General features: G+C 40.4%; 1 protein-coding gene across 2 annotated transcripts in view; it reads right to left on the bottom strand.

Annotated features, from left to right (window-relative positions):
• The window catches only part of LGR4 (leucine rich repeat containing G protein-coupled receptor 4), a gene marked incomplete at both ends in the record, with an annotated part of 95275 nt that overhangs the window by 64796 nt on the left and 10903 nt on the right, over positions 1 to 19576 (bottom strand). The gene's annotated exons all lie outside the window — the stretch shown is intronic.

The following is a 19576-nucleotide window of genomic DNA, read 5'->3' as shown; positions in this document are numbered from 1 at the left end:
GACTACTTACAATTTTTAAGTAGTTTTTAAAGGATCAATTTTTAAAGGATCAAATTCTAATAACAGTATTATCTTTTCTAGATAACATTTTTTTGACCAAATACCACTTCCACTAAACAACACTACTTTCAATGACAAAAAGAGCTGGCACTTAGTGCCAGGCACTGTAACAAATGATTCACATGCCTTATTCTCACAACAATCCATTACTATTCCCATTTTCCAGAACTGGCAATGGAACTGCCCAAAAGTATCAAGCCAGGATTCGAGCTCCCAGACAGCTTGTCTCCAAAACCCTGTCTCCATAATCACTGTACCATAAGCCTTAAAACACATGCACACCAGGAAACTAACACAATATTGTAAATCAACTATACTTCAATTAAAAAAAAATTTTTTTTAAACACACACACACACAACTGTCAGGCACTAACAAATTATTTTAAGAAATATTCTGAAACCATTTACTGTTCCAGGAAATTTATCCTATAAGAATGGGAGCATCCTTTGGTTTGGTGGAAAGTGAAGCCACTTATGTAATTAAAACATTTACTGTGTAGTTTTTCCACCATAGTTTTCCATCATATATGTGAAGAGAAAAAAAAAAAGAAGAAGAAAAATCTCAAGAAAATAAATCATGAGAGCAGTAAAGATGTTTCCTAAGAGCCCTACAATTTTCGTAATTATAGTTTACAACATGGTAGTGAAAATCACTAGTGGAGTGTTCACCCTTGTCACAGGTGTTAACTTAATATTGTTTGTTCATAATGTTATCATGCAAATTATATTCCTATAAGTAACTCCAGGCCTACACATTATGTGTTTGCAAATCCTGTATCTGTATGATGGGCCTCCTGCTTGACTGGGCACTGCAACCAGAAAAATGGGTGGGGTGGGGTGTTGAAAGGAGGTTGAAGGGGGTGAAAGATGGGTGACACTAAAAAACCTGGCACACACCATGTCTGTTTGGTTTGGTTACTAACTAGTTTTAATTTCAAATAATCCCCCCCAACACTTTATTTTGGTTCTTCTGTTGTTTCCACCCAATATTTAGACAGCAACATGAGCCATAAAAAGTTGGGATGGGTCTAAAATTTGGGGGATGACAAGGCTGAAACGCTTGGCCCAGAGTGCAAACTGCCACTTATGTGGCTGAGCCAGGACAACCGATGTAAACATGTAAGTTAGTCCAAATATACACACTCTCATTTTTATTTTAAAACTGATTTTGCATCTTAGTAATTTCTTCCTTAAAAATAACCAAAGAACCTTATTGTCTTGGCCAATTTTTTTAATAAGTTGCTATTTTGAAAAGAAATCATAATTAACCATGCACAGTGGATAGACCCACGACACGCTGCTATTTTCTAGTGTTGAAGAAAGTTTCAAAGTGGTACCTCGTAGCACTCATTCAAACCAATGTATCTCCATACAGTGCACTTTTTACAAAGTGCTTTACAAATAGTGAGTTAAAATTCGAAAAGAGTGGCTATTTTTACTGAATACCACCTGGTCAGGTATTTCCTATAAGAATAGGGACTAAATCTGTCCTTCTAATCCTTGTCATGCCAGGCATGGAAAGAAGATGGTTCTAATTCTAAAGTTTTTATAGTTTTACCTGAATCTCATTTAAAGGACTAGAGTCGTGTGTGTGTGTGTGTGTGTGTGTGTGTGTGTGTGTTTATACTAAAACAAGCCACAGAGATGATCTAGTCGAAGCTGCCTCTAACCCCAATCCCATCCCTAGAACTTGTATTGATGAACAAATCTAAGCCCCAACATGGGACATTTTCTTTTTTCAAAGCTACACAACCAAAATCAAGACCAGGATCTTTTCCTATATTTCTCCCAGATTAGTAATTAATGTGTATTACATACAAATATCAAAATCTAAAAACACACAAGATAGCAAAACAAATGCCAAGTCTAGAAAGAATATCTATTTTCCTTACCTAAGATCTGAAGAATGTACAACAATGGTTCTCAACCAGGTTTGATTTTTGTCGCCAGGAGACATTTAGCAATGAGTGGAGATAGTTTTAGTTGTCACAAGAGGAGAAACGGGGGTTCATCTAGGGAATAGAGGCTAAGGATGCTGTTAAACCTCCAACAATGCATAGGATAGGCTCTGAGATAGTTAATTTTATGTGTCCACTTGACTGGGCCACAGGGTGACCAGATATTTGGATAAACATTATTCTGGATGTGTCTGTCGGGGTATTTATGGATGAGATTAACATCTGAATCAGTAGAGTGAGTAAAGCAGATTGCCCTCCCCAAGGTGGGTGGGCCTCACTGTATCTGTTGAAGGCCTGAATAGAATAAAAAGGTAGAATGAGGGGGAATTCACTCTCCCCGCCTGTCTTCAAGCTGAGACATCAGTCTTCTCCTGCCTCAGACTCAGACTTGGACTGAAACTACACTACTGCCCTCTTGGGTCTCAGGCCTTCAAACCATCAGCTCTCCTGATTGTCAGGCCTCTGGATTCACATGGAAACTATACCATTGTCTCCCCTGGGTCTCTAGCTCACCAACTGCAGATCTTGGGACCTCTCAACTTCCATAAATGCACGAGCCAATTCCTTATCATAAATCTCATATATATATCCTACAGAGTTCCATTTCTCAGAAGAACCCAGCCCCACAGCAAAGAATTACCCAGAGTAAAATGTCAATGCTGAGATTGAAAAACCATGATGGACAAGAATACTGACATTGTCTAATGGAGATATTATTTATATATAACAGAAAATTTACCACTTTAACCATTTTTAAGTGTACAGTTCAGTGGCACTAAGTATATTCATACTGTCATGCCGTGTCCATCAACCACCATCCAACCACAGAACTTTTTTCATCTTGCAAAACTGAAACTCTGTACCCATTAAATCATAATTCCCCATTCCTCACTCCTGCCAGACCCTGGCAGCCATCATTCTACATTCTGTCTCTATGAATCTTACTACTCTAAGTGACTCAAATAGAATGGAATCATACAGTATTTATCCTTTTGCAACTGGCTTCTTTCACTTAGTATAATGACTTTAAAAGTTTATTCATGATGTAGCATGTGTCAGGATTCCCTTCTTTTTCAAGGCTGAATGATATTCCATTGTACCCATATACCACATTTTGCTTATCCATTCATCGACCAGTAGACACTTGGGTGATTTCTACTTTTTGACTATTGTGAATAATCTAAGTGTATGTGCTCAAATATCTCTTCAAGAGCCTGTTTCAAGTCTTTTGGGTATATAACTAGGAGTGGAATTGCTGGATCATATGGTAATTGAAATTTTGAGGAACTGTCATACTGTTTTCCACAGTGACTGCACCATTTTACATTCCTTCAGGTGCATTTTGAATTGACAAGGTTCTCAACATCTGCAGCTTTCGTGTGTCTACCTCTCTCTGCTCTACCTCCCTCCCCATATCCTGGCCCTTTCACGAAGCAGGTAGTGAGCCAATACTTTAAAAACTGGAGCACCCTGAAAGAAATCCTAGGGAATGATGTTTTAATATGAATAATCATTCTCTAATGTTCCTTGAGGTACAATTTCTATCATGCATCTTAACCAGGGTGAGGGGGCATGCAGAGGCATGGAGAACGTGGGAAGGAATACAATTGCATGCCTAGGAGATCCTTCTCCAAACCCATTCTGAAAGCCACCTTTGTCTCCAGTCTGTGAAACCTGATAGAAATAATTCCCACATCACCTTGAGTTTTCTATGTGTCACCTTCTTTGAGAAAAAGGGTCTTCCTGTTTTTGAGACCTCTTATTTACAGACACCTTATGGAAAAAGATTCTGGTGTTACACAGTGCAGTACTATTGAGTAGTCTTTTGATCCAAGATCAGTCATTTCCATGAGTTAATTCCTGGAGAAATATAGTTTTACATACTTAGGCACAAGACAAGAGTAGGTCCAAGATGCTCAGGAAGTCTGAATTCCAATTATTTTGTAACTTTGTTCCCACAAAGCCCCTTAGGCTTGACTAAAATGTATGGTCAACAGGCCTACATGGAACAGTTCGGAAGGATAAGAAAGTGATATCTCACATGTCTAGAGTGCCTGAAAGCAGTGGTTCTCCAAGTGTGCTCTCGGGACCATCAGCAGCAGCATCACCTGGGGATGTATTAGAAATGCAAATTATTGGGCTCCACCCCAGGTCTGCTGAATCAAAAACTTTGGGGGTGGAGCCCAGCTAATCTGAGTTTTACTTACCCTCTTGGCAATTCAAATACACATTTAAGTGGCACATTTGAGAACCACTGCCTAGACCTTACTTTTACATTCCTGATATTATTTGAACTTCACAACAACCTTGTGAGGCAGACAAAGCTGCGATACTGTCCCTTTTTAAAAATGGGGAAACTGAGGCCCAGAGCAGTCACCTGACTTACCTCGAGTGATATAGCTAAGGAAATGGAGGGTTAGAACAAATTAGTTTTTTATCAAGTCATGAATTACATTACAGGTAATGTAATTATTGATAATATCATACACATGAAGGGCTAGAAAAAAACTGGGGGTCACATAGCCAAGTAGTCTCATTATACAGACGAGGCAACTAGAACCCAGAGCAGGTTTTACATCTGAATAAGACCACACAGCATCACAAGGGAAAGCTCCTTCTCCATCGAGACATTCCATCTGAGCAGTGAGCCTCTAACAGTTAACTAGCTCCTCAAATCATGAGTCACTTTTTATTCCCCTGAGGTTCATGTGATAAGTATTTAGTTTGGGACCTACTACGTATTTCACCAAAAAAAGCAGTACTGATGACTAAATTGACTGTTCTCATCATTAAACAAAAAGTCACCTTTAATAAGACAACAGGATAAGAAGGTTAAGGATATAGGGTGAGAGACACTGAAGGAATGGTCAGTGGACCTTTATCGGACCAGGGAAAGAAACGAATAAATGATGGAGAGTAAGTAAAAGGATCCAGGGACTTGAGGACATGATGAGGTTGAAAAATCTGAGTAGTGACAGTCATGGAGAAACTGACCTAAATATTTTCATAATAATAGGTTATGGTCAAGAGGTATTTAGCAGCTTGGGGTGTTGGCAAGGTCCAGGCTGCAGCCATGGCAGGAAATGGCTGCAGTGGAGGTGATCGGGGCTCACCGGTGTGATGAAGAGAAATGAAATGAGAGGCAAGGGTGTTGGAAGACACACCCATCTGGGATAAATAAATGACAGGACTTACAGTAGTGCAGAGCTGGCAGAAATGAGAAGACCATGAGCTTAGCACCTAATTCTTTAGAGGGAGCCAAGAGAGAAGCCAGCCGAGGACAGTACTAGGGAGGGATTAGAACTGAAGGTCATGCACCACAGAAGGAGCAGAGGTCGTAATGACCTCCGGGCAGAATTGGGGCCAGGCAAGAGCGTCAATGCTACTCTTTAAATGGTGTGGGAAGATAAGCAGCATCTAACCAAAGGGTGCAGGGAAGCAGTGTCCTCAGGAGAGAACCAGCAAAGAGGCTGAGAATGTAGGAAAGTGTTTCAACCTGAGAAGGAGAGTTAGAAAGAACATGGGGCAAAGGTTTAAGATGGAAAAGAGGAATGGGGAACCAAGTTAGGGGAGAAGAGATACATAACCCACCTCCAACACCACATCTTGTGGGAACACCACATCTTGTGGGAAGTCTACAATCACAGCAAAATTACTCTCCCGTGGGGATGAAAATGCTATCCCAAGACCCCAGTGAGCCCCAAACCGAACTTCAGTATTAAAAAGCTTGTCCAAATGAAACAATCCCATGTAGCTACACAACTAGGTTACCTACCTTGCCATAAAATTGTATTTTATTTTGTGGTACAGTTTGGGGGACCTCGCCCTTCCTTTTTAATGTACTGAGATGATATCTACAGAGTTCTTTAAAACCACCTATGAGGTAATCATCTTCAAAACAGATCTGCAAAGTGGGAAGTGAGCTAAGTGTTATTACCACTATGTTGCCAATAAAGCCCAGAAGTTAAGTGACTTTCCCAGGGTTACAGAGCAAGACAGAGCCAGGCCTGAGATGACTCTTAAATGAATTATGACAACAGTTCTCAAAGAACAAGTCCATATTCCAGGATGTTCCCAGATGGTCTACAAAGCAGGGAAGAGTCACACTGGTTCTATCCTAGGCCAAGGATTAAGAGAGCATAGCAGAGGGAAGCCATTTATTCTCATTAAGTTATCCCTTACAACTCAACCCTCTGCTACTAGAAAACCTGCTAAGAAAAAAAACATTGGGTAAGAAGTTACTGAACTCTTGCCCCCTGGCTTCACATTTAGGTATGAGGTGACTCCTCAAGCCTAAAAAGGGAAAGGGAATTAGCACAGATCAAACATTTATTACTGAACCGAACTTGGGTCTACTGGCCCGCCATGCAGCAAAGCCAATCTACTGACACCAGGTTGTGATGAAGGAAAATACAGCATTTATTGCAGGGTGCCATGCCAGGAGAACAGGCAGCTCGGGCTCAAAAGACTTGAACTCCCCATTGGCTTTTGGAGGAGGGTGTTTAAAGGCAACATTTGGGGTGAGGGTTGCAGCTTGTGAACTTTCTTCTGACTGGTTGGTGGTGAGGTAACAGGGTGATGTTTTGGGAATCTTAACCATCAACCTTCTGGTTCCAACCAGTCTGGGGTCTAAGTGCTGGTGGTCAGCATAGTCACCATCCTCCACCTGAGTGGGGGTCTAGTTTCTGCAGAACAACTCAAAGATATGTGTCAGATTTTTATATATATCCCCTGAGGAGGAACTAAGACTCTGTTTTATTGCTGAAGTATTGTTCAAGCTGTCATTACTTTTCTTGTTGAATTTCTTTTCCTTTGCTTCTGCACTCTCTCACTTCCCTGATTAGTAACTGCTTGAGTTTGCTCTTTGGAACTCAGGGAAGGCCTAGGAGACTAAAGCCTTTTTCTACAAACAAGAAACAGGGGACAAGGAGGGGCTTTTGTATCTAGGAAGGCCCCGCAGGGTCCTGCTCAGTTTCAATCCTCCCTTTTCTTTGATACTCCTCAATTCTTAGGGGAACAAGGCAGGGACAAGAAAGGGCACAAAGTTTTGGACAGAGAAGTTAATCATAAACTCAGCAGGGGGACTCAGTTTTAGGGGGACTCAGTTTTAAGGGGGCTCAGTTTCACATTTCCTATGGGCCAGGCACTGGGCTAGACACATAACAGGCTCAGTTCATTTAATTCTCACAACTACTCTGAGAGACAGGTATTATTAACTCCAACTAGAGGAATAAACTGAGGCTCAGCAAGGTTAAGAAACTTGCCCAAGTAGATTGGACACGGTGCCTTGTCCACTGCACCAGAATCCTCAAGAGATAAAAATGAAGACCTGAAGTCTTACTGAAGGAAAGCACAGCTGACCCTGGTGCCCCAAGCCGCACCTCCTGCCCCATCATCTAGGAGTGTATGTATCAGAGGAGGGTGGATCCTGAAGGCTGATCTCTGTGCCCCTCCCCCAGCTCCACCCCATTATTACATGTTAGTTTAATACCAAGGCTCATGGGAGATTCCTCCCAAGTTACATTCCTATTACAGAAAGCTTGAGAGGCCTGAAGTCTGAACTAATGAGTAGGTGGTCTCTGAGGCTCATTTGTCCCACCTAAGTAGCCTATGTATCAAAATAGCTTGAGATCCAGGCAACATCACTCCATCTTCCACTAATTACTCTGCAACTTTAGCAAGCGGGGGGAGGGGGGCAGGGGGGAGGAGTTATTAAAATTAAAATAGGGAAAAGTTGAAGCAGCTTACAAATATACATATTAACAAATATCTTATATAACTTTAATGTTGGAATCTCATACCTAAAAAGCTGTTTAAAAATGAGTACATATATGTATTACACACACACACATACACACACACACATAGATGTGATTTTTAAAAAGAGAACTGTGGAACAGCTAGAACATGAAAATCACCCCTTCATGATAAATTCCAGGGCATATTCATAACAGGAGTCAGACAGATTTTGTTTTCCACCACATAGTTCTATAAAAATAAACTGTCATCACAACATCCTTGTGGTAGTAAAAGGCCATATTTGCCTGCAGTTAAATCTAACAGCAGCTGCTCTATGGAAAAAGACGGCCCAATAATTGGCTTCTTTCACCTCTGTTAATCACGAACAAAAGTGTCATTCAGTTTCAAAATGGACAAAATGCTCCAATGGATGGTCAGCTAGCTGAGCCAATGGGGTGGAATAACAATAACCCTGTAGCATTTTCCTTTTTCCTTTTGTTTGGTCTTTCAAAGCCCTTAATTAAGACCTGCACAAAGCACCCCTACAGGCCTTTTTCAATGAGGCATTACACGCCTGTTTTCTTGTATTTAAAGAAAAAAAATAGCAGGGATTTTCTGAGACACATTAAACAGAATACACAATTTCCATTTATTTGCAACTGAAATACTGTTAAAATTTTAGAGCTTAAATATTATCATCAGTAACAAAGCAAGTTCTTTGCATGGCAGGCTTGGGGACTGGAGGCTGAAGGAGGGGTTGTTTAGAAGGGGGTGGGTGGAAAGCAGGATCAGAAGTGCTGTGGAACCATTTCTCTAGAAATACAACTGTTAGCAGACCTCATTTAGAAAGATCTAGATTGGGCTCCTAAACCTTTCATTAGCTTCACATATACACACTGAAAGAAACAGCCAAACTCAAGAGGTATTCTTAAAGCGAACAGCTAGACAAGAGACAAAACATTGGAATTGAAACTGCTTCTTACAAACTCCTTAAAAATCACAGAGAAAAAGATAAAACATTTTTACAGTTAAGCAATCTCTATAAGAACTTTGTGCAGTTCTATAATTCATCTCTGCCTCTTTTTTCCCCTATCTTGGCTTTAAACAAAGCTTCACATATTATGGTGGATAAGAATCAGAATGTCTAGCTTTTTAAAATCTCCATAGCCTAATTAACTTTTCATTATTCAATTTTCTTTTTGCACAACCTAAAAAAGGCCGTTGTGTTCATTTTTAGACGCTCTGAAATATCATCTTTCCGGGTTGGAGACTGTTCTGAAAATACCTCGTCCTGCCCGTAATTTGTTCCTCCCTCCCCCTCTCACAAATATCCTGAGTGACAGCTTAATGTGACAGCTTTCTTGCCACAATTCACTGAAGGGGAGTGGCAGGTAGGGTTCCTGGAGAACAAATACCTAACAAAGCCATCATTCTGGGGAGTTACTTCCAAACTGTCAATCCAATCCATCAAGTAGAATGTGCTCCACTATTCTCTTGTAAATGTGCTTATTTCAAACAGGGCAGAGCTCAGGCAGCTGCCCCGCAGAAGACTAAATGACCCAGCTCAAATGTCACCTCTGCTGCGAAGCCTTCCAGCTCCCCAAGGCAGAGCAAGTTCCCTTCCTCTCTGCTCCCACAGCCCTTTGTTCATCCCTCCCGATGGCACTCCCACGCTGTATTTTATTTGTGTTTATGTCTGTCTTCTCCACCAAACCAGATCACCCGTGGACGCTTGTGAGCCAGCGTGGTAGAGTGGAGGAGGGCACAAGCTCTGGAGTAAGACTGCTGGGTTCAAATCCTGGTTAGAGATTATTAACATATGACCTTGAACATGTTACTTGAGCATTCTGTGCCTCAGTGTTCTGAGCTTAAAATGGGGATAAAGAATACTTTTCTTATACATTTCCTGTGATGATCAAGTGAACCTGCAGATGTGAAGCTCTCCACAGGTAGGAACTTGATCAATGTTAAAACAGGAAACATCATCCTTATCTTCCCTCCTCCCCTCATGAAGACAGTAGCATGGCTGGAACAAGAGGCACACACACTCGATGTTCATGGAATAAACTTTTGCTAAGCATATTAATTTACTAATAAAATGTCAATTTCCAAAGGCAATCTTTCCAGGTCTTTAATGTATTCAACATTTACGAGTGTGTTACGTGCAAGGCACAAATATAGGCAAGGGAAGAGCTAAAGCGATGCTAAGTGAGACTTGATCCCTGCCCCCATGGAGCTTATAAGCAATTCTGAGCATGAGGCATCTGGAAATATATGTCTGTGGTATTAATGGCTGAAGTTATGTTTTCACAATATATTTGCCTGATACGAGTTTTCTCAACAGTGCATATATTACATTGTAAAGTATTTCAGAGACTTATGTACAACAATGTGTCTCATTTTGCTAAAGAAACAGCAAGTAAGAGAGTTTAAGGATGTTATATTTCAGATACTTCAATGAAGTCTGTAATTCTTACGAATCCTCATGCTAATACTAATAGAGCACATGCACTGGTTCCAGGGCCACAGCTTGTCCTATGACAAGAGTCATTGCTCTCTGGAGCCCTGGAAGAGTCAAAACTACTTAGGAATGAAATTTAAAGATTTGGGTCATGAACAAATGTGTACCAAATTATTGTTTCCATTACGCTCTTTTCAAAGACTTTACTGTTAAATATAGAATCACTTTTTTAAATGTTGCAATTCTAGGAAGAGCTACTTTAATGAAATCATTGCTAATTAAAAACCATTGTTAAATTAAAATAAATCATGCAGTGTTTCAGTTGTTCTCTAGTTGAAAAGAAGGTTATGGAAACAAAATGATTTTGCTACACATTTGCCCAGGATACAGTTTCTTTTGTCATAAAACACTAACTTCATGAGAGTGAATAAATTCACTGCTACCAATAAATATTTGCCTTTGACAATGTCAGGCAGATTTACTGCATCCCATTCTCTTTAGAGGAGAGTAATAACTGAGGAATAGAAATTAACTCCATAAACCAGCCATTGGAGCAAGCCCCCTGCAGGCAGGCAGGGGCACTGCCTCTTCCCTCTTCTGTCACCAGGTTAGACCACCAGTGAACACCTCTCGCTCTCTCATGGATATTGCAAACTCAAACAAAGCAAAACACCATGATAAATTTTGGTGCTTTTCTTATTTTTCCATGGAGGTATGCAAATGGAGGGGGAAAACTCACCTAGTTGACAATAGCTGACGATCAGTTTCCTAAACTCTAATAATAAATCAAACTGTGTCGAGTCTTATTTTCTTCATCTAAGAGCAAGTGGTGTCCAGCATCTTAACACTGTCCAGATATTTACTGTCTGTACAATAATCAATGCCTACTTAAATATAATGAATCCTTAAAGCGTCCCTGAGAGTTTAAAATGAATAGTATTGAATTTATATTATCAGGATAATTAAAGTTTAGTAGAAATTTATCTCAATCATTGTATGAAATTTTGAAAATATTTATGAGCAAAATTCTGTTACTTGAGATGCTGCTTACAGAAATCAAATGGCAAATGTCTATACTATTTTAAACTCTCAAAGTATTCTAGAACACATATTGCAAGAGGGCTTCAATTTTCTGCCATGCTTCCTGACCAATTCTTTAACAATTGTAACGGCTTTATTAGCTATTCAGTAAGTATTCCTTCGATTTACTCCTTATATTAGCAAAATGAGCTGGTTCTCCTAACAACAGATCATTTAAGGCAAAAATGTCTCGTAAGCATGAAAAGTGAAATTGTTTATGGATACAAAAAACACCTCCGTTAAAAACATCTTTAGGGTTTACTTGGTGGCGCAGTGGTTGAGAGTCCGCCTGCCGATGCAGGGGACACAGGTTCATGCCCCGGTCCGGGAAGATCCCACATGCCGTGGAGCGGCTGGGCCCGTGAGCCATGGCCGCTGAGCCTGCGTGTCCGGAGCCTGTGCTCCACAACGGGAGAGGCCACAGCAGTGAGAGGCCCGAGTACCGCAAAGAAAAAACAAAACAAATCCCCCCCACATCTTTAACTAATGAGATAAATGTGATATTCTATTTTCTAAGAGTGTACCCTGACCCAAAACAGACTGGCCTACAAGTATTTTTATTGTAGAATAGCCAATGACCCTATGAAGCCACTGTTATTCTAGACCTTTTCTGAGAGAAATGGAGCAGTTAATATTGTTTATGGAAATGGGAAGGCATAGAATTTTGAAGCTGGGTGACAGGGGCCTGGGGAGGAAAGTTCTGAAACTATGCTGCCCCCACCAAAATGACACTGAACAGTTTAGGTCTTATAAAGCGTCTATAGGAGGCATGGGCATATACTCTACTTGAAACAAAGCCCTGGGTAGAATTAATACTTTCAATTTCTGCTGGTGGAATATTTTCAATTCCTCGGAGCAACGAGACACTTTCAATTCCACAAACTTCCACCTGGGAAATGAAACAGAACTTCCTGCAATGTTGTGGCTGTAAAATTAAAAAAAAAAAAAACAATACTCTCATGGAAAATTTTTCTCACATCTCCATGCCATGCTTTAGGGCTCTAGATGCAACTAAACTTATCTTAAAAACTAAACAAACTGAAACAAAGACATCTCTTTGCCAACCCCTCATAAGCCTCTCAGTTGCATCCCGCAGGTCTGAGCCTCATCTTGACAGTGATCCATTACATAATGACCTCTATACTTTGACTATGACAATGTGTGACTGCCTTAAGAAAACACTTCTTAAAAGTACTCAAGTAAAAGTACTTGCTTTTAAGAGTCTAATCTTATTTTTGAAGTTGGCATAATTGTTCACTTAAAATAAGGAGATATTAGCTTGACAAAGAGAGACTGTACGAGAATTATTTAGTACCATTTAGTCATGAACTTCTCTGCCTGCAACTTCAGACAAATGCATCGCACCACTGCTCTGATGAAGAGCATCCACTGGGCACATCACACAAGAACTGAGGCCTAAGTCACTATGTCAAACGTATAAATTATGGTCCAAAGACAGCTCCAGGCACTGCTGAGCTTGGAATTACTTGCTGAGCACCCATGTTGTTCCAAACAAACTCAATGCTTAAGAGGCTAAAGGGCAGTGGAGGCAATTATTGGAAGGAAATTTCTCACTAGGCCAGAAAGGAATAATTAAGCCTTTGCATGCTAAATCACATCACTGGGGTTAACAATGAAGTAATCAAGTGTAAATGGTGACAAAGCCCATCTATAGGACTCATGAAAGGAAATTAAGGTTGTGGGTACTCTAAACTATTGTTGCTTAAATACCACAAAAATTAGTCCTGAAAACTTCATTCACTTATCCTCTCTTTATACAAATGTGTGTGCTTTTGGTGGGAGGCAAGAAATTGGTTAATCCAGCAATTAAGGCAAATATATTGAATCATCCGAAGTAAAACACCACTCAGCTACTAATTCACAGGCAGAGATCCAACACAATTCCCCACACTACTTAGACTGGACCAAGTGCTCAGTAATGAAGAAGACGCACATGGGATTTATTCAAATATATGGCTAAAACCATTTAAGTGATAAACCTAATGCACACTTTATATATTACACTTTCTATGCCTCAGGGCGTAGAAGAGAATTCACACACACACACACACACACACACACACACACACACACACACAGCTAGGTGGGATGTGGGGAGACAAATTTGGGGAGAAACATGGAGGACATACACATCATCTCCAACAACCGCTCAGTAGCAGTTAAAACTGGTTTAGGAATTCCCCGGCGGTCCAGTGGTTAGGACCCGGTGCTTCCACTGCAGGGGGCACAGGCTCAATCCCTGGTTAGGGAACTAAGAGCTGGCATGCTGTGCAACGTGGCCAAAAAAATTAAAAAATAAAAATAAAACTGGTTAAGCTCTAAAGGGAGCAAAATAATGCAGGCCTGACAGTTAAAAGGTCTAGATTCGACTTGGGCTTTGCAACCTCAGGTTATTATCTCACCTCAGAAACAGAGTTTCCTCGTCATATTTCAGGAGTGAGGCCAAGAGTGAGATTTCTACTAAGATTTCTCAAGACTCTAAACTGATCTGGTGTAGTAGTTGTTGTTGTTGGAAATAATTTAAGACTCAGCAAAAGTTGCAAAAATGGTGCAGAGTTCCTATGCATCCTTCACCCAGCTTTCCCAATGGCAACATCTGACATGACCAGAATACATTAGCTAAACCAGGAAATTTACTTTGGTACAACATTATTATCTTAAACTACAGACCCTACTCAGATTCCACAACTTTTTATATGCACTCCTTTTTTTTTAAACCACACGTACGAATTCATATGATCAACACTGCAGTCAGGATAAGGAACTGCTCCCTCACCACAAAAAAAAAACAAAAACATGGGCATATTACTCTACTTGAAACAAAGCCCTGGATAGAATGAATACTTTCAATTCCTCCTGGCAGAGTATTTTCAATTCCTTGCAGAAAATAGACACTTTCAATTCCACAAACTTGGAAAATGAAATAGAACCTCCCATCATGTTGTGGCTGTGAAATAAAAAAATACTCTCAAGGAAAACTCTGCTCTCACCTCTGTTCCTCGCTTTAGGGCGCTAGGTGCAACTACAACTTTGTCAAAAACTAAACGAAATAAAACAGACTTTTCTTTGCCATCACTGCCCCATCGCTCCCTCCTGCTACCTCTTTAGAGTCTCACTGTCCTCCTATCTCTAACCCTAGCAACCACTAACCTGTTCTCCATCACTATAATTTTGTCATGTCTGGAGTGTTTTAAATGGAATCACCACCATATGTAACCTCTCGAGATTGGCTTTTTCACCCAGCATAATACACTTGAGAGTTATCCATGCTGCTGCATGTATCAATAGTTGGTTATCTTACTGCTGTGTAGCAGGCCACTGTACTGATATACCGGTTTATTATGGCATGTGGATTTTCAACTTTTTATGTTTTAACTAAATTATAATTATGGGGTGGGGAGGAACTTTTAAAACCTTGCTTTGCCATTGCTTAAGATGGGTTCATACTCCAAGAGATACTGATTCTCTTAATTGGTGATTACCTTAATCACTCCAAGATTCAAGGCTTCCATGACAACCCTACTTAAATAGTGAGCCCCCTTCATCCTGCTTTATTTTTCTCGACAGCACTTAGTATTACCTGATCTTATATGTTTATTGTATTTATTTTTTTTACTGTCTACCACCACCCCTACTGCACCCCATACCAGGTAAGTTACATGAGGGCAGGGACTCTGTCAGATATCATCAGATGGGACTTCCCTGGTGGCGCAGTCGTTAAGAATCTGCCTGTCAAAGTAGGGAACAGGAGTTTGATCTGTGGTCCGGGAAGATCCCACATTCCTTGGAGCAACTAAGACCGTCCGCCACAACTACTGAGCCTGCACTCTAGAGCCTGCGAGCCACAACTATTGAGCCCACGCACCACAACAACTGAAAGCCCACACGCGTAGAGCCTGTGCTCCGCAACGAGAAGCTACTGCAATGAGAAGGCTGTGCACCACAACCAAGAGTAGTCCCCACTTGCCACATCTAGAGAGAAGAGCCCGCACACAGCAACAAAGACCCAACGCAGCCCCCCAAATTAATTAATTAATTAATTTAATTATTTTTTAAAAAGATATCATCAGTTATCTGTGTCCCCAGCACCAAGAACAGTACTTAATACTTAATAAATGTGTTGAACAAATTAACTTTTAAAATAATGACTTATTATCTCAATAAGTATTACTTTAGACTTGAAAGACTACTGATTCCATGAACCATTATACCAATATTAGTAGCTCTCAGAAAATAGCTTGAACTGATAAAATTATTTGCACAAAACCTTTTTATTCACCTCTACAAATTAACTACCTCCTATTATACAATTTCAGTAAAGTACTGGGTCCTGAAAGACTGGACAATAGACAAGGAAGAAGTATAGGAAATCTTACCATCGCATAAGCCATAAGCAACACAAGTCAAAAGTCTCATTAAGTATTAAAGGTTTACGTAATCAAAGAAAGGACCATCTACTCTGATAATGTGCTTCCTCCTGCTTTGTTTTGTCAACATACTCTGGAGGGCTACCAATGGTGCTAGACAACTCATACAACTAAATGTAAGTGGATTTCTTCCATGTTAAATGGAGAATGTGAACCAGATCAACTGTCTTCTACCAGTTCTTAAAAGAAGTGAACTTTTAAGAAAGGAAAGCAAGTCAGAAAAATATTAGCAAAAATTTGGTTATGATTTATGTAGTTGAAATGCTGAACAAATAATAAATAGATATCTGGTCTCTAAACATGTACCTGTAAATATATGTATGTATATTTAAATATACATATGTGTGTATTTATATATAAATATATGTATTTATATATTTACTGGGAACATATGTATGTAAATATAGCCTCTTTGATGCGTGGTCCATACCACACACAAAACTTTTGGCACCACTGCACCAGAGACCTTTAAGATTTAGAAGGGTCCAAATCTACATTCCAAGGAGCTGAGAACACTTCAAGCAGAGCACAGACAGATTTAACCTCTCCAAAACTAATTCCTCATCTATAAAACAAGCAGTTCATGATATCCACCATACACAAGATAGATAAACGCCTGAATCTAGGAAGAGCACTAAAGGACACTGTCATACAACCCACTCAACCAAGGAACCCTGGTCTGAAAAAACAAGATCCAACACCCCATCCACAAAACCTCATTTATTACCTGTGTGCCCTCACACCCTGGGGTTTCTCCATCTCTAAAATGGAGAATAAAAGCATGTGCTTTAGAGGGCTGATGGGAGTACTAAATAGATAATGCATGCAAAGGCACTTCTCCTAGTACCTGGTACTCAATGACATTTATGATTTTTAGCATCTATGTTCATAACAAGATGATGATGATGGTTTATCTGAATGGCAAGACAGACCATGAAGAAGCCCTTCATGATAAAGAGTGCAACTTAAGTGAAATAAAACAGCAAAATGCTTCCAGAAGAAGACAACCTGTAGAGGTTGCCAGGTAAATGACTCTCCATGATGGGACTGGTACATTCAAAATCAAAACTGTGCTCACAGATTCAGTCATGAACAGCCCTGCTGCTAAAGGAAAGAGCACATAGATTGAAACAGGAACCCATCCAGTCTGTAAAATATTAACAGCTTAATAAACATCAGCTCACCATCCAAAAACACAGTATTCAAGTCAACTGAAGAGTACCAGCTAAATTAATACCAAGTTGACTCCATGAAATGCCTTGGGGGGAAAAAAAGGCTCATGGGTGATTCACTTTTATGCTGACTTCCCTATAAAAACATCTTCAACAAGAGAGGCAGGAAATTCCAGTGAGTGAAAGGGGGCAACTATATGGAAACCATCATACTGCACACTTTGCTTTTTAATTTACTTCAGTGTTTTGGTTTAAAGAAGCACATTCAGAAATTTGCTCCTTAAGAAACAAAAAAGTGAGTATGCTAACGGATCTGATCCTCATATACCATCCAACGGAATTCCAGAAAAGAAAAAGCAAGCTAAAAGGCACACAACTGATATTTACTTTCCTGACACAGAAAAACACTATTAACGTAGAAAATAATGTGAAAGCTTTCAAGGAGATCAAGTCATAGAGACCTTTTAAAAAATTCTGCTAGAAATAAAAGATAACTTAATTTTACCCAGTAAATTGATTTTTGAACATAAGTTACTCCTAAATCAAGTCACAGTGCCCTACTGTATGTACACATATATTGATATGTGATACTTGTGTATGCTTTTTCGGGATGCTTTATTTTCAATTCTGATTTTTTTCCCTGTAGTAACTTGTCGCTTCTCACCATTTCATTTGTCACTTTAACCTTATCCTCTTCTGAAACTGTCAACTCTCCATGCTAACCACAGAATGGACAAATACCGAACACCAACTACCACCCACTAACTGGGATGTCATCACAAGTTACCTAACCCTTTCCAATCTTTGTTTGTTTAGCTATAAATGGAAACCATGCCATGTGTAACATGCCAAACACACAAGTAGGCCTAGCAATTCCTCACCAAATTTCCGTTTTTTTGAATCAGACTTTCCAAACACAAATACACTAACAATTCAAAGTTTTTTCACTGTCAGCAAAATGCTCCACATTGGTATCACTTCTACACGAGTCCTTCAGGCATCATGGTTAACTGCCAGGTATCAAAAAGAAGGCTGGACATCCCTGGTGGCACCGTGGTTAAGAATCCACCTGCCAATGCAGGGGACAAGGGTTCCAGCCCTGGTCCGGGAAGATCCCACATGCCGTGGAGCAACTAAGCCCATGTGCCACAACTACTGAGCCTGTGCTCTAGAGCCCACGAGCCACAACTACTGAAGCCTGAGCGCCTAGAGTCCGTGCTCCGCAACCAGAGAAGCCACCGCAATGAGAAGCCCGCGCACTGCAAGGAAGACCCAAGGCAGCCAAAAATAAAATATAAATAAACAAATTTTTTTAAAAAGGCTAAGAATTCTACTCCTGTAAAAGCACAGACATTTAAACATAATCAATTTTTAACAGCTTCTGCGAATACCACATATATACTATGTTAACAATATATTGAGGCTATAAGTAATTAGTGATATCAAGCCTCTAAGACATTAAAATCTAGACCGTTTTCTTATTAATATATACTTACCATATAGCCCAGGATCTCACTTCTAGGTATTTACACAAGTGAGATGAAAAGCTATGCTCATACAAAAACTTCTTACATGAATATTTATAATGGTCTTATTTGTTAACTGCCAAGAACTGGACACAAGGCAGATGTCCCTCAACTGGGGAATAGATAAACAAATTGTGGTACATCCATATAATGGTATACTCCTCAGCAATAAAAAGGAATATTACAGGGCTTCCCTGGTGGCGCAATGGTTGAGAGTCCGCCTGCCGATGCAGGGGACACAGGTTCGTGCCCCGGTCCAGGAGGATCCCACATGCCGCGGAGCAGCTGGGCCCGTGAGCCATGGCTGCTGAGCCTGCAAGTCCGGAGCCTGTGCAATGCAACGGGAGAGGCCACAACAGTGAGAGGCCCACGTACCGCAAAAAAAAAAAAAGGAATATTACATACTGACCTACACAACAACATGGTAGAATCTCAAAAGCATTATGATAAGTAAAAGAAGCTAGGCACAAGACTACAGTCTGTTACTTTCCATTTATGTGACATTCTGGTAAATGCAAAACAATATAAGTGACCCAAGGTAGAACACAGATCATCAGTTGCCAGGGACAAGGGTGAGGAGAGAGGCTGACTACAAAGGGCACAGGGGAGAGTGATGGAAATGTTCTATATCTTGACAATGGTGGTGGTTACACTCCTATACACATTTCAAAACTGTACACTTAAAAGGGTGAATTTTTAAGATTGAGAGGTTTAAGGGAGTTCTCCCTATGAATCAGTAGTTATAAAGGTCAGTTAAGTAGTCAAAGAAGGAAGATGGAGCATTGGAGATTATACGAGTTATTTTAGAATACACATATGGAGTCACTAACAGAAAGTGAGGGGCTCAAATAGGCTCATTCGTGAACAACCGTATAACCAAAACTTTTTAAAATGTAACCGTCCAAATTTAACGGAAATCTATTATAATCAAGAATTACAAAAGGAGTTACTCTTATAAGAAAATGTGAGGGCTTCCCTGGTGGCGCAGTGGTTGAGAGTCCGCCTGCCGATGCAGGGGACACGGGTTCGTGCCCCGGTCCGGGAAGATCCCACATGCCGCGGAGCGGCTGGGCCCGTGAGCCATGGCCGCTGGGCCTGCGTGTCCGGAGCCTGTGCTCCACAATGGGAGAGG

Source organism: Hyperoodon ampullatus, assembly GCF_949752795.1.
Source record: "Hyperoodon ampullatus genome assembly, chromosome: 7".
NCBI classification, from domain to species: domain Eukaryota; kingdom Metazoa; phylum Chordata; class Mammalia; order Artiodactyla; family Ziphiidae; genus Hyperoodon; species Hyperoodon ampullatus.
The sequence above is the reverse complement of the archived record's forward strand: the minus strand, read 5'-3'. Positions and strand labels throughout refer to the sequence as shown.